This window comes from Lynx canadensis, chromosome A3 (assembly GCF_007474595.2).
Source record: "Lynx canadensis isolate LIC74 chromosome A3, mLynCan4.pri.v2, whole genome shotgun sequence".
NCBI classification, from domain to species: Eukaryota; Metazoa; Chordata; class Mammalia; order Carnivora; family Felidae; genus Lynx; species Lynx canadensis.
In genome coordinates this window covers 31,584,366-31,606,251 of record NC_044305.1, presented here as the reverse complement: position 1 = coordinate 31,606,251, position 21,886 = coordinate 31,584,366, and the positions used below count along the sequence as shown (strand labels likewise).

Below are 21,886 nucleotides of genomic sequence, written 5' to 3'. Positions count from 1 at the left end.
ACCCAGAAAGCTTAAGTAGGTAACTTGCTCAAAGTCATAGAATGGGTGGAGGATTTGGACCCAGGCGGTCTGACTCCAGAATGCACGTCTAACCTCTGTCCCCGGAGACCTGATGCAGGCAGAGGCCATCAAAGGAAAGTTGGGTGACCAGCTGAGAGAGTGGGAGAGTGAGGAAAGCAGTCATGGTGGGTGGGTCAAGGAGGCTGCAAGGAAAAACGAGGACTCGGCTAGGAAACCAAGGAAGCCAGGATCTAAATCCCCGTGGTGGACATGCCTTTTATTTTGATGCTGGCAGCTTGATGGAGGTATTCCTGAGTGACCTCATGAGGAGCCAGGACACTGCCTTACTTCCAAAACCAACCTGATCTATGAGACAGGATAACAGGGTGCTGTTGTTGTTGATGTGGATGCTGCTAAGGATATATGATTATTTAGGAATCCTTTCGTCAACAACAATAGCGTCTGCTTTAGTGTTGCCATTCAATTCAGCTAGTATTCGCTGAGCACATACCGTGTACCAGGCACTGTAGTAGGCATAGTGATTTTGAACACAGGACTTTATGTAATTTCCATAGCACATCACGTATTTTTAAGCATTAAAAAATTTCTAAATTTTAAAATAGAGCCCTCCTGATTTCTCTGTTTCTAGGATATGAGTGGCTGCCAGCCTCCCAGGCTATTCCTATCACAGCTCTAGTTAATTACTTGCTTTACTGTACAGGGTCCCCTCCCCCTCCCTATACCTTCAGGAGCCACTACTTCCTCCGGTTTCCCTTGGTGCACACTTTGAGCTGTAGCTTCTTCCCTCTGTCAGATCCCTTCCTTCCATGTTGGCCTTTGAGGGGGGTCAGTAAACCTATATGCCAAATATTTTTAATTTTCCTGCTCCAGGCACTTCCAGGATTGCTCTTCCTGGTTCCTTTGTGGAAATGGGGCCATGTCAATAGTTCTGGCAATGAGTTGTGAGCAGAAGGGGTTCTTGGGGCTTGTCCCTTTAAACTGCCAGGGCGACGCCCTCCAGAGTTCTCTTTCTTCCTCCACATGACCAGGGCAACTTTTGAGAAAGGGTGCCAACCATCCTGACCGCCCGAATAAACATGCAGCATCAATGAGAAATCAACTGTGCACTCTCCAATCACTTAGATTGGGGGCTCTGTTACCACAGCATAACCTCACCTCTTCTGGCTGATACAGCCTTTCAAAAAGGCTCAGTATTTCTGGCCCATAGTGACCACCCCTACTTTGCCAGAAGATAGAGAGAGATAGAGCGATAAAGACAGAGATAGTGATGGAGATGGAAATAGAGATAGAGACATAGACACAGACGGATATAGACACAGATGTAATTTTTTCTTGTCAGTTCTTGAAAGTTTGAGGGGAAAGGTAGGATGTGTGGACTACCAGCCACTTTGTTCCAGTCTCTGTATATAAATTATTTACATACAAAAGTAAACAGAAGTTGCAGCGGGGCACCTGGCTGGCTCAGAGGAGCATGCGATCTTGGCATCTTGAGTCTGAACCCCGCGTTGGGTGTAGAGATTACTAAAAAAATAACTAAATGAACTTAAAAATAAAAATAAGTTGCAGCTTTTGAGAGCCTTTAGAGAAATCTCACAATTTTAATCTGGAAATATATAGATACGAAATTTCTTCACAAGATGAAAGGCACAAATGATGCCTTGGAGTATAAAAAGCAGTGCACTCTGTATGAACTTACAAGGCAGTCTAGGAAGAACCTTTGCTCCAGCTCAGGGTTTCTCAGCCTCAGGACTATTGACATTTGGGGCCAGAAAATTCTTTGTTGTGAAAGATGGCTGTCCTATACGTTGTAGGATGTTTACTGTCGTCTGGTTTCTACTCACCAGATGGCAGTAGCACTGCCTCACATCCCAGTTGCGAAAACCAAAAATGCCTCTAGGCATTGCCACACATCCCCTGGGGACAGGTCACCTTCAGTTGAGAATTACTGAGCTAGCTATAATCACAAATGGACTTAAACTTTCTCCCACAGAACTGGATATCAATTTTCCTTCCTTGAAGATTATTGTCATGTTTATATACTGACACAAGTGTTGTCCCAGTGCCACAGAACTGGATCCAAGACAAATCGGTCTGGGTTCCAAAGGTTAGGCCACCTTTTCCAGAATTACTTCCAGGGCATGAACCTTGAGCCTGTGAGTGTCCTTTTAAGAGACTTAGACTCGGGGCATCTGGGTGGCTCAGTCTGTTAAACATCTGACTCTTGATCTCAGCTTAGGTCATGATCTCACAGTCGTGGGATCAAGCCCAGTGTTGGGGCTCTGCACTGTCAGCTTGGGATTCTCTCTCTCCCTCTCTCTCTGCCCTCCCCCTGCCCTGTCTCTCTCTCTCTCTCTCTCAAAATAAACATTAAAAAAAAATTCTCTCTCCCTCTGCCCTTCCCCCACTCACTCTCATTCTCTCTCTCTAAAATAAAAATAAATAAATGATCTAAGTCTTTTAGTTAATAATGAAATAACTAAATAACTGAAGACTTAGTTAAGTCTTTTAGTTAATTATTTTATTTATTACTTAACTTTAGTTAAGACAAATTTAAAGGAATGTGGTATTTACTCTATAGTAAGGTGGCCACGCATTAACCCCGTCCTCTCCTTGTGTGCATGTACCATTCTTGCATTAAGGGTGGAATTGATTCCTTCACCCCTTGAATCTGAGCTGGTCTGTGACTGCTTTGACCTACAGAATAAACCAGAAGTGAGGCAAGCCTTTAAAAGACTAACAGTTTCTGCTTTTCTTCTTTTGGAAGGCTCCCTCTTGGGATCTTCCCTTTAGGAACTCAGCCACCATGCTGTGAGAAGCCTGGGTCATGAAGAGGCCACGTGGAGGTGTTCCAGTAGACAGCCCAGCTGAGCTTCTGGCTGATGGCTAGCATCTACTGTCAGCGATGTGAATAAGATCTTGAACATTTCAGACAACTCCAGCTCCCATGTGATTGCAACCCCAGCCAACATCACACTGGGCTTAAGAACTACCCAGCGGAATCAAGTCAACCCACACAACTGTGAGAGTTAATAAAATGGTTGTTGTTTCAAGTCACTATGTTTTGGAGGAGTTAGGCTGCAACAGATAACCCAAACACAATCTCAGAGAGAACCACCGTTGGTGACAGCGGCCAGAAGGGGCAAATGTTGGGGCGCCTGGCTGGCTCAGTCAGAAGAACGTGCAACTCTTGATCTCAGGGTAGTGAGTTCGAGCCCCACATGGGGTATAGAGATAAATAAAAAACTTAAATAAATAAAAAAACGTAACAACAATAACAGAAGAAGGGTCCAACGTACATGTGTGACATGCCAGGAGTCCAAGCAGTAGCCCAGGAAACAGGGAGCAGAGAGGTCTCTTAACAACGGCAGAGTCTTGTCACATGGCCAGGGGTGTATAATTCCAAAGAGGTCAGTGATATCAAGTCATTGTAAGTTCATGAGTAACAAAGTCATCATAACGTGACTTCTTAAACAAATGTAGACGTGCCTTCAGTCAAATACTATTTCCTGGAACATGCAATTTTACATGATCATCATGGCAGATACTATTAATAGTGTGTTTAGTGTGCGTGAACATGGTGCTCGGTACTTTCCATGCATTGTCCTTATTCCTCAAAACAGTCTTGAAAAATAAGAATATTTATCTCTCCCTCTCTCCCCCCAACTCTCTTTCCTTCCCTCTCTTCTTTCCTGCTTCCTTCTTTCATCAGAAAAGGTAGATTAAATTTTTTCTAAATCACATCATACATTGTTAGATGTAAGAAAGCTTCCTGTTAAACTTTGAGCAAAAAATAGAATCCAGAGCTGTTTTTTTTTTCCTTCCCAGTTCTTTCTTTTTTAAATTCCAACATAATTAACATACAGTATTGGACTAGTTTCAGGTGTACAATGTAGTGATTCAGCAATTCTATACATTACTCAGTGCTCATCATGATACACATACTCTTAATCCCCTTCACCTATTTCACCCCTCCCCCCCCCTCTCTGGTAACCATCAGTTTGTTCTCTATAGTTAAGGGTCTGTTCATTTCTCTCTTTTTTTATTTTGCTCATTTGTTTTGTTTCTTAAATTCCACGTATGAGTGAAATCATGTGGTGTCTTCCTCTGACTTACTTATTTCGCTTAATATACTCTAATAATATACTCTAATACTAGTATATTATGCTAATATTATATTATAGTATATTATACTATAGTATATTATACTATATAATATACTACCATAATATACTAGTATATTATACTAATAGTATATTATATAATTATAGTATAATAATATACTATAATATACTCTAATAATATACTCTAATACTCTAAGCATAATATACTCTAGCTCCATCCATTTTGTTGCAAATGGCAAGATTTCATTCTTTTTTATGGCTGTTTCTTCCCAGTTCTTAATATGCTGAAACGAATTCAATATCCTTCCTACTTCCTGGCTAGTTGCAAACAACTTCAACTTCTCACGCCTGTTGAAGGTTGAGTTAATATTTGAAAAGTGATATGTAGGTTTACAGCCTACTACCGGCAGAGACCAGTTACCTTTCAGTTCACCTCCCATGTTCTAACACCCTGGAAATGTTTATGGAGTGTCCACCGCATGGGTAAATGCCATGTTACCTCCTCGGTAGATGAAATCAGAAACAGATTACAAGTAGGAAGATTCTACCTGGATGGACATACAGGCAGTAGGAAACTCATTTCCTTTTCACCATTCTGTAAGGCACCTGGATAGCCAACAGCAGGCACAGTATTCAAAACAGAGCATGCACTTACTCAACGCTTACTGGATGAATAAAAAGCATTAAATAGAGAGTAATATGAATGTCTGAAAATAATGTTAAACAGTCTTCACTGTGTAAAATAAGTAAAGTAGGATTATCTGATATTATTGGTTCACACTGAGCCCGCAAAATACATTAAATGCGTTCGAATGCATTAAAAAATTCTCATTTACAGCCTTATGCAGATAATTCCAAATTTGTTTTTCCCAATTTCGAAATCTTGCCATTTCATACTTTTGCTCAGGCTGCTATTGCCTTGGACCTGTAGGAAGTTACCACATAATCTATGTTCATGAAGTCCAGATTTGAAAGACAACATATTTCAATCAACTCATTCTTTGAAGAAAGAAGGCACAGACTTGGTCACAAAGACCAATGATCTTCTCATCTTCACAAAGTAGCTCAAATTCAAATTTAGGCAATTAGCTGAGAATTTATAGCCAGAGATAAAGCAGTGGGAAACTGTAGGGTACTTCTCAGATGCATCATGAAAGGAAAAATTCCACAGACACCAGCTGAAATCACAAATGAGCAACTCCCTGTTTCTTATTATGACTATTTCTCTATATTTCATTAATGATATATTGATAATGTTATTAATAACTATGGCTGACAGAGCAACTTTAAAGCATAATTTAAAACTCTACAGGTTTAAAAGTGCTGACAATAAATAAGGAAACTCTGAGGTCTAGTAATAAATGGTTATAAAAAATGTTTCCTCCAAGATCTGATTAAATTTTGTATTATTGTTCTTCTCCGGGGAACTGTAAATGTAAAATAACCTGTTAATTTCTATTCATTAAGTAATATTTCTCTAGCATCCTCAGAATGTAATAGTTTCAACAGCTACTCTTTTCATAGAGAATTCTGACATGGGAAATAAGATACCTGCTCTTTCCTGAAGAGATGTTATTTTCTTAAATGAATTTGTTCATTCTATTTATTTGTTCTGTGAAGCTATGATACCTACCCTGCCTGATTTTGTTCCTCTTATTTTAAGTTTGCATATTTTATTTTCCCAACTAGCCTCAACTCCCTGCATACAGAAATCATGTGTTCCCACACGATTTCATGTTTTATGTCACCCTCAACCTAGAGCATGGTGATAGATGCAAAGAGGACAATAAACAAATGTTTCATTGACTATTGACTGGTTAGATAGACCTCTAACAAACATGCCATAAAGGCGCCTGGCTGGCTCAGTCGGTAGAGCATGCAACTCTTGATCTCAGGGTTGTGAGTTTGAGCCCCACGTTGGGTGTAGAGATTACTTAAAAATAAAACCTTTACAAAAAAAAAAAAAAAGCATGCCATAAAACACATTCTCACAGACGTGGCGCTGCTTAAAGCCACCTGAAATTAATGGGGATCCTTCACCATAAGATGATTTGTGGAAACTGCACGGAAGCCTCTTCAAATACAAATCAAAGCACTTTGAGGGGCGCCTGGGTGGCGCAGTCGGTTAAGCGTCCGACTTCAGCCAGGTCACGATCTCGCGGTCCGTGAGTTCGAGCCCCGCGTCGGGCTCTGGGCTGATGGCTCAGAGCCTGGAGCCTGTTTCCGATTCTGTGTCTCCCTCTCTCTCTGCCCCTCCCCCGTTCATGCTCTGTCTCTCTCTGTCCCAAAAATAAATAAACGTTGAAAAAAAAAATTTAAAAAAAAGCACTTTGCAAATGAGAAGGCATCTGTTGACATCTACATTTGCAATGAAGAGATTATATGAGAACAGGGTTAGATAATTTGCCTACAACTATACGCTGAGTTAGCAGAAAACATCTATCCTAACAGCAAATTCTAGGAAGTAATTCTGTGGATACTTTGGGTCAGTATGAATCAGAATAACTTCCCTGTAAAGGCTCTGTGCCAGTACAAATCATTTTTTTTTTTTTTTTTTTTTTTTTTTTTTTTTGCCCAGTACTGAGCACCATAAAGGGTAAGGCTTATAGTTGCTTGTTGAAAGGAGTTCAACAAAGAAGTAGAAGTCTAGAAACACCCACAGGGGCACTACTAGCTATAACAGCAGCAACAGTAATGACCGCTAGCCTTTACTAAATGTTCTAAGCTCTGTTGCCTCATTCAGTTGTCATGACAACCTAAGAAGCAGGCAATATTATAATTTTCATTCTACAGATGAAGAAATTGAACAACGCAAAGTGTAGCAACTTGCCCCAGGTCAGAATCAAGGTCAAACCCAAACCAGTCTAGCTCCAAAACCAAAAATAAGAATGCAGAATATGATCTTTTTAAGTGAAAATGATACAATTAAATAAGTAGCTTTAAGACAACTGGCTCCCATTGAGAAAATAATAAAGCTATCACCCTGCCTCACATTCTACACCAAGAAACACATTTCAAAATTAAAAAAAAAAAATTTAAACTGTAAAATTACCAGGAGATACCCAATTTATATAATCTTGGGAGAGAATGATTTTCTAAATATTATACCAAAGCAGAAGCATTGATGGATAAAATTAACTATGTAAGAAGTTAAAATCTGTACAACAACAACAACAACGAAACAACACATTTACTTGTAGTAGCCAAAACTGGGACACAAACTAATGGCCATTAACAGGGGGACAGTGAAAAAGATTATAGTGTATTTGTACTCCAGAATACTACACAGACCTTTGGTTGAGCTATTAACATCTAAAGATGATTGTGATAGAACATGGAATTTTAAAAGGTGAGTTGGAGGGGTGCCTGGGTGGCTCAGTTGATTAAGTGTCTGACTTCAGCTCAGGTCAATATCTCACGGTTCGTGAGTTCGAGCCCTGTGTGGGGCTCTGTGCTGACAGCTCAGAGCCTGGAGCCTGCTTCGGATTCTGTCTCCCTCTTTCTCTCTGCCCTGCCCCGCTCATTCTCTCTCTCAAACATAAACATTTAAAAACAATAAAAAATAAATAAATTTTTAAGAAGGCAAGTTGGAAAACAGTATGTTTTTGTTAGAGATTTCTGGTTTGCTAAAATCAAACACAAACAGAGACCAGACTTGAAAATTCCCTGAATGGACACAACCAGTTAGTCATACATGTAAAGCTTAATTTAGTTTACTTTGCAAGACAAGAGAGGCTAACTTGACCTGGGACACTTCTTGGTTATGTGTCTGAAAATCATAAGCAAAACTTAAATTGTTCCCCAAAACTAATAGGAGGTAACCACTAACCAAACCCTTACATTTAAGAAAATTCTAATATTGTAACCAATTACTGCAAAAGCCAGTCACTGCCTCCACACTACATAAGCTGCTTTATAACAATATACCTCTGAGCTTCATTCTGTGTTTTGGTTTGAGCACTCCCAATTTGCAAAGTGTCTTTTTAGTGTATGCACAATAAACTAATTACTACTTCAGTGATTCATTGGTTTTACTTCTGTTTTCTTTTTTTTTTTTTTCCTGAACTTTGACAGGTTAAAAGCTATGCATAATCAACCGTACTAAAATACACACATTTACATGCACAGTTTACCAACACTGAGATATATACATTTACAGTACACTTCCCTAAAAATATACACAACACTACTGGTTACCACCAGGAAGTAGAAAGGGAGGGGAAGAATAGAGAATGTTCTTTTTGCTTCCTTTTCATCTGTGGTATTTTACTTTTTTTTTTTAATGTCTATTTATTTTTGAGAAAGAGAGAGAGCACAAGTGGAGGAGGGATGTAGAGACAGAGAGGCAGACACAGAATCTGAAGCAGGCTCCAGGGTCTGAGCTGTCAGCACAGAGCCCAATGCGGGGCTTGAACTCATGAATGATGAGATCACAACCTGAGCTGAAGTTGGAGGCTTAACCAACTGAGCCACCCAGGCGCCCCTATTTTACCTTTTTTAAAGTACCCATTACTTTGGTCATTTTAGAGAAAACAAATTTCAGTCAGAGAGTGTATAAAAATTAAAAAGCAAAACTGGGATGAATTATTGCAAAAAATGCTAAAGAGTTAGTATTCTTGATGTATAAAGTACTCTTACGAATTAGTAAGAAAAGATGACAATTTTAATAGAAAACAGGCAATTCATAAAAAAGAAAATGTCCAAGAAAACACAGTATTTCTTTACACTATAATCAGAGAAATGCATATTAAAACAAAAGTCTTTTCACCCCCCATAATTAGCAAAGTTTCAAAAAATTATAATATTAGTGTTGAGAAGAGCCTTGGAAAAAATGGTTTTCTTCCCTTTTCTGGAAGGAGAAACTAGTAACACGTGTCAAAAAAAAGTTTTAATGTGATAGAGCAATTTTTCTTATAGGAATTTAGCTTGAAGAATAATTTAAGATAAATACATGGGCTTAACCAGAGCAATTCTTCTTATAGGAATTTAGCTTGAAGAATAATTTAAGATAAATACAAGGGCTTAACCAGAAGGATGTTGAACACAGCCCTTTATAACAACAACACATTAGAAACAATGAAAATGATCAAAGCTAGGGAATTGTTTATTTGTATAGCAATTTTTACAGTTGTTTCAGAGAAAAATGCAACTATTTCAGAGAAACACAAGAAAACAAAAGAAAACAAAGAAAAGGTGAGCTTACAAGCATTTAAAGAAAAAGGGCCAGGATTTTTATGATGCCCGACAGATTTTTTGGTTGAAAATTTTCTTGAGATATTTAAGACTCCCATGCAGTGCTAGAGATCAATGCAGACAAATCCTGTGAACATTTCCCTACTTTCCCTCAATGTACTTCCAACTACAGAATACTGGCATTAATAAATCCAACAATCTTATTCCGATTTCTCCAGTTTACTTGTATGCATTTATGTATGTCTCTACAATTTTATCACGCATCTGGGTTCACCCATCCATGACCACAGTCAAGATACAGAATATTTTCATCATAAGGATCCCACGCATTGCCCTTTTAGAACCACAGCCACCTCCCTTCTGCCCACCCCAACTCCAAACCCTGACATCTACTAGTCTGTTCTCCAATTTCTAAAAATGTTTGCACTTCAAAAATATTGTGTAACGGACGACAGTACGTCAAGTTTTGGAATTCACTTTTTTCCCCGTGAGCTGAATTCCCTGGGAATCTACTGCTGAGCGGTGTTCACTGGCCATACCAGTGATGCACCACAATCTACTTAACGATCTCCTGATGAAGGATATCTGGGACATTCGAGTTTTCGGGTGTGAAGACGAGACCTGCTACGAACATTCATGTATAGGCTTTTGCACGAATGTGACTCTTCATCTGCCAGATAAATGTCCAAGAGTATAAATGCCAGGTGCTCATATGGTAATTCCGTGTTTAGTTTTACAAGAAACCACTAAACCGTTTCCCAGAGTAGCTGTGCCATTTTACACTCGCAACAGCAATGCGTGAGTGGTCCGGCTTCTCTACCTCTTTACCGGCATTTGGTGGTGTTATCCTAGCCATTTCTGTAGGTATCGTTATTGTTTTAATTTGTACTTTCCTGATGGCTCCTGATGTTGGACATACTTTCACATGCTTATCTGCCATCTGGATACCCTCTTCAAAGAAATGTCTCTTCATGTCTTTTGCCCACTTTCTATTTGAAGTGTTTACTTTTCTGCAGCTGAATTTTGACAGTTCTTTTATACTCAAAATACTAGTCCTCTGTCAGACAACAGACTTGCAAGTATTTTCTCCTGGTGTGTACCTTATCTTTTCATCCTTTTTATGTGGGCTTTCAGAGAGCAAATTTAAAAAAAATTTTTTTTTAATGTTTATTTTTTTTTTTTTTTAATTTTTTTTTTCAACGTTTATTTATTTTTGGGACAGAGAGAGACAGAGCATGAACGGGGGAGGGGCAGAGAGAGAGGGAGACACAGAATCGGAAACAGGCTCCAGGCTCTGAGCCATCAGCCCAGAGCCCGACGCGGGGCTCGAACTCCCGGACCGCGAGATCGTGACCTGGCTGAAGTCGGACGCTCAACCGACTGCGCCACCCAGGCGCCCCTATGTTTATTTATTTTTGAGAGAGAGAGAGAGAGACAGAGACAGAGCGTGAGCAGGGGAGGGGCATAGAATCTGAAGCAGGCTCCAGGCTCTGTCAGCACAGAGCCTGATGTGGGGCTCGAACCCACGAGTGGTGAGATCATGACCTGACCCAAAGTCGGAAGCTTAACCAACTGAACCACCCAGGCGCCCCACAAATTTAATAAATTTTGATGAGGTCCAATTTATCAATTTTTTGGCTATGGTCTATTTCATTTCCATCATTTCCATTTAGGTATTTTTATAACTTGTATTTCTTCACTGAGTTTTCTATTTTTTCATTTGTTTCAACAGAATTTATAACTGATTGCTGAAGTGCTTTTATGGTGATTCCTTTAAAATCCTTAGCAAATTCCAGTGTCTGATTCATCTCAGGATTGGTGTCTGTGACTCTTTTCATTCACGTTGTGATTTTTGGTTCTTGGTATGACGAGTGACCTTGGCGCTATTTAAGTCCTGTACTTGAGCACACATCCATCCTGTTCAGGTTTAGCACGCAGGTTGTGGCCTACTTTTCCATGGTTCCAATGACAGTTTAATTTTCAGAGCCTCTGCTGCTTATCTTGGTCTTCTTGGTTTATGAGGTACTGTTGAGGCTCCCATAGCACCCTGCTGGAACTGCCTGCAGGACTGACCCAGCCCGTGGGTGTCTCTTGGTAGGGGGTTGATCTCAGGCCCCCTGGGAAGAGGAGGTTTTCCAGATGGGCTGCTTGTTGTTGTGGGATTTCCCTTTTCCAGTGCCTCCAGCTGCCCCAGTGAATGTAAAAAGGTAGGGAGCAAGGGGAATCTCAGGCCCACAAAGACAAAGGGGATTCTCGGCCCAGGTCACTACTTGAGTTGGCAGAATCCCTTCACTTGTGCTTGTGGGCCACCTGGGTCTGGTTTAGCAGAGGAGTGAAGTCTCTGGCCCAATGTAGGAGAGTGCTTCCTCTCGCCACTTACTATGATGGGTTTTGCTATAGATGCCCCCTTGCTGGGTGCTGGGCTCTCCTGGTGATGTGGGATGACCCACTGCTCAGTACTGTGGAGAAATGAGCCTACCCAGGCCCCTTCTTGCTGCTAGGTTGCAGGCTGAAATGCACCAAGTTCTGGTCACCTTCTTCTGGTGGGTGGGAGAACAGAAGACACTTTGCCTCTGTGTTGTTCCTTCAGTCCTGGGGCCTGAAACCAATTCCTCTTCTTACCACTGCCCACTATTCCTTGATCACCTCTCGTGTTTCCATGGTTTATAGTTGTACTTAGCAGGGAGTCATGGGTATGCCATCTTATCAGATCAGAAATCCCGAAAGATTTTAAAAATCTCATTACCCTTTAATGCTACTATAATTTCATCAAATAAAGCAAATTTAAATCCTTTGGTCTTATCTTTGCAGAAGAACGCAACTTTTTCTTGGCAAATGCACACAAAAAAATCAGATATTATTTTTATGTTTACATTTTCACCTGCAATCAATCAAGCAAGATGAATGAAAAGGTGTCCTCAAATTATATAATGCACTTGCAGTAACTAGACTTAACGCTGGTGGCCTTAAGACAAGTTAGCGTCTCAGATTTCGAGTAAAAAAATCTCTAATAACTTGAAGTTTTATTTCTAGTAGGCACAAAAGCTCTGCAAAGGATGAATTATAAAGGCTTAACACATCTGGTACACTGAAATTCTTGTTCTCAGTAACGCTCAGGAATATGTAAAAAATAGTCACTAGAGGGCAGTAGACTCGAACACTGCCCCATGGCAAGCAATTGCCAAGCACCATCTCCAGGATCTAGACCCGGAGCAGCTGTTTGGGTTTTGCTGGCTGAAAACACAGAATATTATTTTAACCCATTCTCCCTCAAACTCATGTTCTAAAATGGCATTGGCCCACGGGTAGCTTCCTCATGTTTTCACTTGCACTGCGCTTAACATTCCCTAATGTTTTCGAAGAGTTCTTTACAGAAGAAAATTCTGGATATAACGACTGAATATATTGTGAAGAAACAGGGTTAAATCTCTTGGCTTGTTTGTCGGTTTTTAGAATTTATTTAAAATTTCCACACAATTTCATTATTTTGCGAGCAGGAAAATTCAGAATGCTATAAAATGTGATAAGAGTATAGTTTTCCTGGGGCACCTGGCTGGCTCAGTCAGAAGACCATGTGGCTCTCGATTTGGGCTCAGGTCATGACCTCACGGTTGTGAGATCAAGCCCCGCATTGGGCTCCGCACTGAGCATGAAGCCTGCTTGGGATTCTCTCTCTCTGCCCCTCCCCTCCCCTCTCAAAATAAATACATGAACATTAAAATTTAAAAAACCCTGTGACTATAGGCAAAGTACACAGAAGTAAACAAGTCTCTTCTCCCATAGCAGGTGTCCTTGAAACTCAAAAGTGAGGAGCAATGAGAGATGTCAAAGATGGCAAATAGCATTCTTGAGCCTTTGAAAAGAACTCTCCTCTTAAACTACTATCTTTAACGACTATTTAAGGTTATCTACAATTTGGCAGTCTAAACTAGAGAAGAATATTCTTCTATTTTCAGAAAAGGGATAGAAAAGTCACAGTTAGAAGTAGTCTGTAGAGAGGGCCACCTAAAAATAGAAGTGACCAGGTTGCTATGTGACCTTGGGTGATTTTCTTCATTATCCTGGGTTTCGACACTCTCTTGCAGAAAATGACACATCTGGGTGAGCTTGGCAATTTTCAAACTGTTTGACCCTGACATCCTTTCTTCCAATGACTGCTCATCTAGAAGCCTATGATGCAAATAAGTTGATATGGAGAGCAAGAGTGGAGAGTCCAGGGCCCCCATAAGTTCAGTCCTGACCTTATAGCTCCTAAAGGGATGCTTAGAACACAGTTTGAAAACCACCGGCCCAGGGGCTGTAACATTCTGTAATTCTGTGGGCCTTAGTCATATACACGGATAGTTTATCCTTCACTGCTTGGGCCACACAATTAGGACACACTGCTTCCTTCCAATAGTAGCAAGCAAAGAATTCAACATCCTGTTTTGGACCTGAAAATGAAGCCTACAGTGGCTGAATCTCTAGAACTCACCCCAATGAGTGGTAACAAATCAGAAATGCACTGGCATGCAGGACACTCAAACTTTCCAAATAAAACCCATCAACTGGACATGGGATAGTAAGCACCAGATTTTGTTCTCTGATTTCTCAGAGAATTAGTTCCTCAATCTCCTTCTTTCCCTTCCTCCCTATATTTCAGGTCTGGTTTAAAGGGTGCTGGGTCATTAGCTGCTAGGTTGGATGTCACTTCTAGGTTGGATTGTCACCTCTAAGGAAAATGTCTTTACCATTATTTACATGTGTAGAATACATCCTGACTCCTATTTAAGATGACAACACCACATTCAGAATTCTATAGTTATTATATACAAATTCTATTTTGAAATTTTAGATTTAAGAGCTTAAAGTTTCTTTTTCATAATTTTTTTTTATTAACGTTTATTTATTTTTGAGACAGAGAGAGACAGAGCATGAACGGGGGAGGGGCAGAGAGAGAGGGAGACACAGAATCGGAAGCAGGCTCCAGGCTCTGAGCCATCAGCCCAGAGCCCGACGCGGGGCTCGAACTCACGGACCGCGAGATCGTGACCTGAGCTGAAGTCGGACGCTTAACCAACTGAGCCACCCAGGCGCCCAAAGAGCTTAAAGTTTCTTATGGAAATAAAATTTTCCAGAATTACAAATAGATACCATAGGAATCATAGAAAGGAAAAAGGACACATTTATCTATTCTTAAATCGCAAATTCCTTGGATGAAATGCCTATATATTTATATAGGTTACAAAATGGTCTTTGAAGATTGGGATTTTGGCAGATTCCAGAAGAAAAAAAAGGAGACATTAAATCACTGTTTACTTTAGACATACAACTAGGGCTACCAGCTAGGGCTTTTAATCATCAAGACTTAATCATCAAACATTCAGTTTGTTGTTCACATGCAACCGGTTTTCTCAACAAATGCTCTTAGAAGTCAAAGTTTGAGGAAAGGGCTCAAAAATAAACATTTACCAACTCCATATTGCAACGTCTAAGCCAAACAACTCCAGAGCAACTCTTTGTCCTATATTAGAAGGCATCTAATAGAATGCATCTCCAGAACAGAGGCTGCAGAGGGCCCTGATGAGATCAGCCACCGATCTCAGACTTTTCTCAACCTATAGCAGTACACACAGAACTTCACTCCAGGAAACCCTGGTGACCTTGTTTTTGAGGGGTTTATCCGAGACCACTGACCATCTCACTTGGCACTTGCATTCTGTTTACTCTATGCTTTTCTCCAGCCCAGTAACAAAAGAGAAAGGAAACAAGTATCTAAGAGGCAGGGAATCCAAGCCCATCGCTAAGTGTGTATGGGGGACTAATTGACGGACTCAGCTCAACAGTTTCTGGAGTGGCCTGGAGCTGACCAGGAAGGAAGGAGCACATTTCAAGGACAGGAACAACGCAGCTGAGGCATTAAGGCCTGACTCAGCATAAAAACAAGCCTGACAGGAGTAGCAGGCCTGTGTTAATGAGTAGTTAGACACCAGCAGGGGCCTGCATTAGGCTGGCATGCACCTGTATGTTACCTGGTGCCTTGCCAGTTACTAAAATATTGCAATACTGCTGAACTGGCTGTTAAATATCTTGAACAGGGGTGCCTGGGCGGCTCAGTCAGTTAAGCGTCCGACTTTGGCTCAGATCATGATCTCGCAGTTCATGGGTTCAAGCCCCGCATCAGGCTCTGTGTTGACAGCTCAGAGCCTGGAGCCTGCTTCAGATACTATGTCTCCCTCTCTCTCTCTCTCTGCCCTTCCCCCGCTCACACTCTGTCTCTCTCTCTTTGTCTCAAAAGCAAATGAACATTAAAATAATTTTTTTTTTAATCTTGAACAAATGCTTTGGACATGAGATTATGCAGAGCCTTGACAAGGAGGCACAGGAGGCTTGTTTGGAGTTGGAAGGAAAGTGGGGGTGTACAATGATATCTCAAAGGGATTTAAATAGAGGAACGTGATGGAAATGCTGTTTCAAGAAGACCTCTTTGGCAGTGTGGCTCTTCTGTCAGATCTCACCAGGAAGAGAAGGGAGGGAGTTCTGTACTCCTATGCCTGGTTGGACATAGTGACAAGTTGTTGTTTGTTTTACTACTACTTCATAAGAAGTAGCTAGACAATGCTTGCTCAAGACACCAGTTCAAGACAGAGGAGCGGTGTTTATCTAGAGAGACACAGCCCAGACTCACCCGCTTTTGGGTACCCAGACTGAAATGACCAAGGCTTTGAGGTTTTCCTGACTAATACTCTCCGATTCTTATCAACTCATTTCCTAGAAAGTGCTCTGAACTCTCATGTCCCTTGCTGCTAATATCCTCCTCCAGGGCATGAACAGTGATATGGCAGTTGGGCATACAAGATTAGGGCAGAGAAGTGTCCATTAGGTTTAGCTCCCGGGCAAAATCACCAGCATCTGAGCAAGGGCGGGCTTAGTCTAGTGGGTAGTGGGGGTGAAGGACATGTGCCCAGAATTGAAGAACAATCATAAGAGGAAGTAGAATGGAATATGGGCAACCCCTTCAAAAAGCCTGGCTGGGAAGAACAGGTCAGTGATGGGCAAAGCCAGAGGCAGCTACATGGTGAAATGGGGGATCCTTTATAAAAGTTAGGCTTCAGCCCAGGTCCCTGTCCTTAAAACCTGGTTTTTCCAGTGGTCCCTGCCATCTCCTAAAATTGAGGCCACTCGTCCCTTGCCTGCTATTCTTCCAGATGTTACAACTGTGATGCTGACTCCGACCTTGAAGTTGGGACCTTCCCACTCACTGATAAGCCACCTGCACACTGCCTGCCACTTGCTGGGATTTCTGGGTACTCTCGTTGCATTACCTGTTGCAGGGCTGTGCTCTGCTACCAGTAGGCTATTCTATACCATCACCGTGGACCCCATCTCCTTACTAACTGTGCGTCTGAATTTTAACCATAGGTTTTGACAACTGGGCTAATTTGACTGAATCTTAAGGGTCAGCTCCTGGCTCCTATTTCACCCAGTAGCTAGAGAAGCCAGGTCCTGGGTTCACCCTCAGACCTCTGTAAGCAACCTGCCATACTCCATCAGTTCTTGAGGTAGTCAACCATACTCTGAGGTAAGCACAGGCTATCTAAGTGCAACCAACATTAAGGGAGTACTAGGGCTGGGTGCAGCCCAATGCTGAGATACCTTGGGTGACTATCAGCTGGAAAACTTTGGCTGTGTTCACCAATCTCTAGAAGATCAACTTCCTTACAAAACACAACAGCAAACAAGCAAGCCAAGAATGCAAGTTGGCTTGGGAGCTGGATATGTTAAAAAGCAGAGCTAGAACAGTAGCCATCAGAACACCAACAGAGACCAATGTAAAGGTAGGCCGTGTCTCTGAGCAAACAACAGATCCAGAGTTATCAGAACTAGATTAAAATGTGGGCAAAATCTGCTGAAGGGCTGTGGGGGAGAATCTGTAATTACAACTACCTATGAGCATGCAGTGAAGGGAAGGAAAGTGGATCTTACTTATATATACTTCTTTAAATTTTAGTTTTTAAATGTTTATTTATTTTTGAGAGGGAGAGAGAGGGAGAGCCAGGCAGAGGCAGAGAGAGAGGGAGAGAAAATCCCAAGCAGGCTCCATGCTGACAGTGCAGAGCCCAACACGGGGCTCTAGCCCACGACGAACCATGAGATCATGACCTGAGCCAAAATCAAGGGTCGGCCCCGTAACTGAGTGAGTCACCCAGGTGCCCCGGATCCTATTTATTTATTTATTTATTTACTTAAGATTTTATGTATTTTTTTTAATGTTTATTTATTTTTGAGAGCGAGAGAGACAGAGCATGAGCGGGAGAGGGGCAGAGAGAGGGAGACACAGAATCCGAAGCAGGTTCCAGGCTCTGAGCTGTCAGCACAGAGCCCGATGCAGGGCTCGAACCCACAGACCGTGAGATCATGACCTGAGCCAAAATCGCGGCTCAACTGACCGAGCCACCCAGGCACCCCCCACCCCAGGTCCTCCTTATAAATAGAAAATCAAAACTCAAGACCATAGACAGTTTTGAGAAACTGGAGGTGCAAGATGGTCAGCCAAGAGCAAATCAGGCTGGGTGGTTAGGGCAGTGATTTCCCCCACAGTGTAGGACCGTCCACCTCAGCCATTTCACTGGCTGGTAATGGTTGGATTACCAGTGACAATCTTTCCTAAATTTACTTAGTAAAAATCTCTTTCTCACAAAAGGCAACTCTGAAATGTTTACAACAAAATAAATAGCTTCCCATGCTGTGTAAATTTCACTTAGTGAGATCAGAATTAAGTTCCTTTTGTGGTGGATACACCTAAGTGCATTTACTCCTGCCTACCATAAGCTATCCGCTACAAAGCTACTAAATATAAAGGTGGCTGCCTTCCATTGGATACTAGCGTAATCCCTGCTCCCGTCATGATATCTTTCGGATATCATTTCCACTCAGTTCTTGGGAAGCTCTAGGTGATCTGGTCCAATTTTACTTTATTTTATTTTATTTTTTAATTTTTTTTGAATATTTATTTTTACTTTCGAGAGAGAGAAAAAAAGAGTGCAAGCGGGGGAGGGGGAGAGAGAGAAAGAGAGAGAGAGAGAGGCACAGAATCCAAAGCAGGCTCTAGACTCTGAGCTGTCAGCACAGAGTCTGACGCAGGGCCAGACTCACAAACTGCAAGATCATGACCTGAGCCGAAGTCAGACACATAACCGACTGAGCCACCCAGATGCCCCGATCTGGTCCAATTTTAAGCAACCATAACAAGTATCGTGAATAATAAATGGTATAGCATACAAAAGTACTGCAGAATGGTGGACTGCACCACAATATTAAGATTGCTTTTAAATATGTAAGTCAATAAAATAGTATCAAAAACTTAATATTCCTCCCTAAAACTGTCCCCCCTCCAAAAATGAGTTGTTTGCTGTATCAAGCAAACAAACTTGCCTAGATTCATTTCTGGGCAATTCCTTATCTCAGTGATATCATCTACTTGGTTGTTTTCCAGGTTATAAAAAGCAACTTTTTTCCAATAAAAATGTGATTTAAAACAGTGCCTTTGGGCTCAGCCCAGCTCCGCCATTTATTAAGTAACACTGGGCAGGCTTCCTAATGTCTCCACATCTACATTTCCTTATTTATAAAATAGGGTTGCTTTCTGCTTCTCAGGTTTGTGGTAAGAATTAAAAGTAGCAATCTTTGTGAACCACTTAGCATGGAGCCCAACAACAAAAAACCTGACAGGCAGCCAGGCTGCCATAAATGGGAGTGATCATTATTCCTGTATTCTAAGACATTCCGATGTCTAGCTCTGCAGAGAAAAGTAACCACAGAACCTTCATTGGGGTAGTATGTGCAAACCAACATGAGTGTTTTAAACACATGCTGCAGATCAGGAGGCATGGCCACAGGGAAGAAGGAGGAGATAAGACTCTCGGATGCTAGGAATGGCTCCATTTAGAAAGGTCAAATTGGGGGGTAGGGTGCAGAGGGGGGGTGTGAGAATGTGTAAGGGTGGAAAACATAAATTGGATGCATTTTAGGAACATCAGACAGACAGAGTTCCCCAATCTCTCTTCTACCTATCCTCGATTCCTGAAATTAAACCATTCTTTAAGGTTAAGGCTAGGTATTCTTAAATGAAGACCATCCTGGAAAAGCTGACACTTGAAGCTATTTGTCTCTGAGTTCAAGTTTCAAATCGTCTTTTGGGGAGGCTCTGAAGGGTGACATATGAAGGCCCAGGGCACGTAGGAATGGGGTGGAGGCCCAAGCAAGGAGAAGACAAAGTGAGAACTGGGCCTCCAGTTGGACTGGACCCACTTGGGTTTGGGGTGCATGTGTTCTATCCTAGCAGAAGTGGCTCAGGATTTATATCACTGCACAATAGTTGATAACGCACTTTGCACACGTTAATGGCTGACAGTTGGGCCATGTCTCCATCAATTACACATTTTGACTTTTCTTCTGGGAGGCAGATGCAATCTGACAATCTCCTCCAACACTGATTGTGCTATGGGGCTAAATTCAAGGCTTCACCTGATTCAGTGCTACCTATGACTCCCACTCCTTATACATGGAACTTTCCAAAGTTACTCCTAACCAGCCTTAAGCTACATGTGTGGGCAGTGGAGAGGGGACCAGAGATGTTTTTACGTTGGGATCAGCTTCAGCCCTACATCCATACAAGCATATCTCTTAATGAAATACCAATAGCAGTTAACATTCACCCATTCATTCCTCATACAAGTATTTATGGAGTACCTGCTATCCTGGAATTTATATTCCAGGAGATGAATCAATTAAAGTCAAATCTAGGGTGCCCAGTGGCATTCCTGCCGAGGCAAAGAATAAAGCCAGGGAAGGGTACAACAAAGAACGTCAGCAGGGAGGAGGGTGGCTGGCTCTTAGAGGTGGGAGGCAGAGGCCCCGCCCAGTGAGGATAAGAACAGTAGGAGGTCAGGGCAGAGACGTGGCAGACCCAGGGCCCAGAGGGCATGGGTGCCATAGGACTTTGGCTTTTGCTCTGAGACAGATGAGAAGCCATGGGAGTTTTGCACCAAGGGCTCACATGATCTGATTTGCATTTTTTTTTTTCAACGTTTATTTATTTTTTTGGGACAGAGAGAGACAGAGCATGAATGGGGGAGGGGCAGAGAGAGAGGGAGACACAGAATCGGAAACAGGCTCCAGGCTCTGAGCCATCAGCCCAGAGCCCGACGCGGGGCTCGAACTCGCGGACCGCGAGATCGTGACCTGGCTGAAGTCGGACGCTTAACCGACTGCGCCACCCAGGCGCCCCCTGATTTGCATTTTTAAAAGGATCCTCTGGTGGATGTGTTGAGAAGAGAGTGTAGGAGGTCAAGGGCAGGTATGGAAAGAGCTGGTTAGGAGTTTGTAACAATAATCCAGAAGACAGGCAATAGTGGCAGCAGAGGGGGTGGCAAAACGGTTTAGATTCTAGATCTTACTCTGGCAGTAAAGCTGACAGTGATAGACTGGATGTGAGAGAGGTTGAGGATGACTCCAAAGTTTGGGCCTAAGTGAATGGATGGGTAAAAATGCTTTTTAGAGATGAGAAAGGGTCAACGAACAGGTGTGTACATACAAGGGGAAATGGACTGGGGAGGGGGTGGAGGAATTAGCAATTTGCTTTAGGATATATCAAATTCCAGAAGTCTAACAGAAATCTAAGTGATGATGTCAAGTACACAGAGCTCAGAGACATTAAGAAACATGCCCCAAGTCCCAGAGCCAGTAAGTGGGAGAGCTTTGGGCCCAGGTCTGTGGACCTCCAGGTCTGGACTGGGCAAAGAATGGGAAAGACAAGGGCTTTACAACCAGAGATGGTCAGTAACTACGTCAACAATCATCATTAAGCTTAAATAATAAACTTTTTGGCAATTCAGTCAGGGAAACTTGTGGAAAAGTTGTTCCCCAAATGCAGAGTATACTCTATACGAGGAATACTGAGTGCCCTACTACTGTCACCTGTAACATTTAACAGGCCCACATTGCTGCATTCTGAAGTTTTAGTTTTTATTTTATTTTTTAATTTACTTATTTATTCTAGAGAGAGAGTGTGTGCACGTGCTCATGCGAGTGTATGCAGGGGAGGGTCAGAGAGAGAGGGAGAGAGAAAATCCCAAGCAGGCTCCATGCTGTCAGCACAGAGCCCAACGTGGGGCTCAAACTCACAAACCATGAGATCATGACCTGAGCTGTAATCAAGAGTCAGATGCTTAATCCACTGAGCCACCCAGGCACCCCAACTTTCTGAAGTTTTAAAAGAACAAAACAAAATTCAATTCCACCCTCTCCCTGTTGAACCTCTGAATGCAGTTGGATGGAGATTAGAAAGGTCCTCAGACAAAAAGGCCTCCAGGAAATAGCTCCTTGTGGTTTCACCAGGGAGCTTGTCCTTTGAAGTCTCTCCCCACAGTTGTGCTTAGATAAGATGTTTTTCTACCCGAGACAATGAATCATTCCTCAGAGAGGTGCTATTGGAAAAGAGAGAAACAAACAACCACATACCTGTATGTATGGGGGGGGGGGGGGGGGTGTGTGTCAGTGTTAGCTTGTTT

General features: G+C 42.0%; 1 protein-coding gene across 7 annotated transcripts in view; it reads right to left on the bottom strand.

Annotated features, from left to right (window-relative positions):
- The window catches only part of SHLD1 (shieldin complex subunit 1), a 96,745-nt gene that overhangs the window by 56,427 nt on the left and 18,432 nt on the right, over positions 1–21,886 (bottom strand). The window lies entirely within an intron of this gene.